The sequence below is a fragment of the Oncorhynchus mykiss genome, chromosome 4 (genome assembly GCF_013265735.2).
Source record: "Oncorhynchus mykiss isolate Arlee chromosome 4, USDA_OmykA_1.1, whole genome shotgun sequence".
Lineage (NCBI taxonomy): Eukaryota > Metazoa > Chordata > Actinopteri > Salmoniformes > Salmonidae > Oncorhynchus > Oncorhynchus mykiss.
The window spans coordinates 24,020,549-24,024,933 of NC_048568.1; positions in this window are offsets into that span (position 1 = coordinate 24,020,549).

Here is a 4,385-nt window from a genome sequence, read left to right on the forward strand (position 1 = left end):
TTGATGGCATTTAGTCAGCCCTACATTTGGTTATTATTATTGTACTTTGTTTGGGGTTTGTTATTGTTATTAATAGCCAATACCTATATCCATGACCCTTCCAAATGTAGTTGATAATCCCTCACTACAATGACAGAGAATCCATTCAGGGCCAGGTGAAGTGATGAGGGTTGAATGACTCTTTGGCAGTGTTTGTCGCAACATTCGCTGACTATCTCTAATGCTTATCCTGTAGCGACATATCACAGAGGGTTGAGAGGTGAAACTACCTTGAAGCTTTAGGGATCTAGCTGGATCAGAGCTCTTTAGTGATTCAATGAGGCTTAGTCTTGGCTTTGTAATTGACCAGTGAATGTCTGAGCCTCAGCCCATGGGATAGTGCAGAATAGACATCCCAGAGGTAATGTTGGCCTGCTCACCTTGGAGAGGCTATGCTGCCGCACACTTTAATTCACAGGCAATAAAGAATAAATACCTTGTAAAAAAACCTAGGTGTTATTTGATTTTTTAACTACATTTTGAATCACAGATTAGGAATGTGACCAAAATAGTGTGACCAAAATTACCACCTGAGGAACATTGCCCAGGTGGGGCCATTTCTCACTCAGGCTGATACAGAGAGACTCATCCATGCTTTTATTATAAGCAGGCTTGACTACTGTAATGCTCTCCTGTCTGGTCTAACCAAGAAAGCCATTAGTCAACTGCAAAACATACAGAATTCTGCAGCACGGGTACTGACCAAGACCAGATGGAGAGCACACATTACACTGATTTTAAGGTCTCTGAGTTTTAGAATTAATTTTAAGATAATTCTATTGATTTTTTTTTATCAATCCACGATTGTGCACCCCAACACATGTCAGACATGCTTTTAAGTTATGTACCCAGTAGGTCCCTCAGGTCTTCTGGCACTGACCTTTTAACTATCCCAAAGCCTTGGACCATGAGGCATGGAGAGACAGCCTTTAGTTATTATGACCCCAGCCTCTGGAAAAGCCTGCCAGAGAACCTGAGGGGGGCTGAAACGGTGGACATATTTAAAGGAGATCTTAAAACACATCTCTTTGGCTTTGCTTTTCCTTAGGGTGCTTTTTAGTTGTTCAGTTTGTGTCAATCTTTTTTTACATTTATTTTTAAATCTTATGTTTTATTGTTTTTAGTTTTTTTCCCTGTAAAGCGCATTGCGTTGCATTCCCTGTCTGAAATGTGCTGTATAAATAAAGCTTGATTTGATATGATTTAGAACCTAATATAGCCACAACAACAACAGTGAACCCATGTCACGACTTCTGCCCGAACAAGTCGGTCCCTCTCCTTGTTCGGGCGGCGTCCGGCGGTAGACGTCACCGACCTTCTAGCCATCGCCAATCCACTTTTCCATTGGTTTTGTCTTTTCTTCCATCACACCTGGTTCCAATTCCATCAATTACATGTTGTGTATTTAACCCTTTATTCCCCTCCATGTCCTTGTCCGTAATTGTTTGTGTCAGTGCTTGTGCACGGTATGTTCTGGTGTGCGTCGGGTTACGTACCCATGTATTTTATTGTTCTGTATCCGGTGGGTTTTGCTCTCCTGCGTCTGACTTCTCTGCCGCCAGTACGCACCCATGACAGAATTACTGACCACTACTATGGAGTCAGCAGGAGCAGGTACCCCGGTATTAGGGGTGGAGGAGCGCGTCCGGGAGCACGCAGCAATGCTCCAACATCTTGGCATCGCCATGGACCACGTTGTCCAGACTATGGACCGCTGGGAGAGACAGGGAGTTCTTCCAGCGCCTCCACCAGCACAACCGGGGTCTCCACTGAGCGCCCCACTTCCTCCTGGTCCCAGTGGGATTCGACTCTCCCTGCCCCAGGAATACGACGGAAAGGCTGCGAACTGCCAGAGGTTCCTTCTCCAACTGGACCTATACCTGGCCACCCTCCACCCGACTCTGTCGGGTCGTGAGAGTGTGTCCGCCTTCGTCTCGTGCCTCACCAGGAAAGCCCTGGAGTGGGCCAACACCGTATGGAGAGAGGGAGATGAGGCGTTGGACCAGTTTGAGGAGTTCACCCGTGAGCGCCTCTTCCATCTGAGTCAGGAGACGAGGAGCGCCCAGGAGTTCGCCTTGGAGTTTAGGACCCTGGCTGCCGGCGCAGGATGGAACGACAGGGCCCTGATCGACCATTACCGCTGCAGTCTGCGCGAGGACGTCCGTCGGGAGTTGGCCTGCAGAGACACCACCCTCACGTTTGACCAGCTGGTGGACCTGTCCATCCGGCTGGACAACCTGCTGGCTAACCGTGGACGTTCAGATTGGGGTCTGGTGGTTCCATCCCCCCGCAACCCCTCTCCGATACCTATGGAGCTGGGAGGGGCGGTGCGCAGGGAGACCGGAGGGGGTTCCAGCTCGTGCACCATCTGTGGCCGCAGAGGTCACATTGCCGGTCTTCTGGGGATCGAGGTAACAGGCAGGTCGCTCTGGCGTCACCCAGGTGAGCCGGCACCATTCTCACCCAGAGTCCTCTGTTGTTTATATGTTTGTCTATGTTATATTTTCTGAGTTTTCCCTGCATGACAACCCACAAACACTGTTTACATGGAAATGGTTTTAAGAGCTATATTCTTAAACATGAGTTTCTTGACAGGAAATATTTTTAAGTCAAAGAACTGGACGTGACGGTCTTTTCATGTTTTATGTTATGGTTTAGATATTCCCCTTTGACCCCAAACACACTGTATCTAGCACAGTGGAACAGACTAACACAGGGAGAGGTCTTAAAACAATCTAAATCTGGAGAAAAGCCAGGCATATGGGTGGTGGCAAGATAGGAAGATACAATAAATATATCAACAGTGACTGATTGTATCATTCAACTTGTAGTTCATATTGTGTCACAATACAGGTGGTTTAACAGTAACACAATCAGTGTTGAAAGCAAACAGTAAGAAACAAAGTGTGAATGTGAGGTGCTGATTAGAAAACAACAATCTGAGAAAAGTCAATCACAATAGATTGGTTTGTAACACCGATTTCTTTCATGAAAAGCCTTTCTATTGTAGTCTTATTTCACAATGATCTCTCGAGCTCTTTGGTTTGTGATTCTTATTATCGATTTGACATCATTCAGTCATATGATGAGTATCAGGCAATTTGATGCAGGTTTGATGGCCTGGTGCCATATTGTGATAATTGTATCACGATAATGATATTGATTATGATATTGCCTCGAACTTACCCATATTATGCGCAACTATTACATACTGTGTTGGAAATTATACACTACAGGGAATTCTATAGTTGAAAGTATCTGAAAATGTAGCATTGATGTTACTGTCTTTTTCCTATTGACAATATAAATGTTATGATTATGAACAACTGAAGGTTGTTATACCAGTGTAATTATAACAAAACAGAATACATTTGATTTTCAAAGGTTATGTGCATCATAATGGTTGGTTAAGGATTAATTACCATTGAACAAAACATTGGTTAAAGTTAATCATTGAAGGGGGAGAAAACGAGACCTATTTTTTATAAATATAATAGCACAGAAAGATACATGCAGCAGTAATGTTTTTCACCAAATCTACCTTCTTGACTTTCTTGTATTTTTTTTTCTTCTTGTTTTTCTTTTCTTCTTTCGCTCTTTGCCTTCCTTCATCCTCTTCGACTAGGGGCTCGTACCTCTCCGGTAAAAAGGCTAAATGGATCTCAGTGGCGCACTTCTCTTTCTTTCTCCCCCCATCCTCTACCTGGGGGCCGGGGGTCTCATGTTGGTCCGAACAGTCTACTTGTCGGTGATACCTGGCTCCTTTCTCCACTTGCCTCTCACCTAAGGACTCGGTATTATTAAATAACCTCAATACGAGAGATTTGGGCTTCATTGTTGTCTCTCAGGTGGTAGTTGCCGTTCTTTGTTGCAGTCATGGTAGAATTTAAATCTGTCACTTGCTGCTATGCTGTCAACACAAGGTATGTGCTTGAATGGGCGTGCATTCCATTGGACTGCTGGCACGTTGCCCTTAAAGATGTAGTCAGACTGGTTTGTGCAGGAAGTTGTGTTGCACACACTCATGATTTGTCTTTAACCTGCTATTCATTGTAACATAATCTTGTGGATTAGAACCGCAGATTTATATACTATATAGGCCTAAATTGTGTTAAAGAGCAATACCCATAGCCATAGTGAATGAGACCTATAACGGGCCCATAATGAAGTAAATTGGCCCCTCAGGTCCCTGCTTGCCCCAGCTACAACGCAATGCCGCCCTCTATCAGACGCATGTAGAAGTATGTTCAGGTGCATTTCTAGAAACTGATCCACAGTCAGTTTGCGTTTTAATGAGAAGAGAGTGGAGAAAAGGTGTAATATGCCCCTGGTGGTTTAGTGGAAAT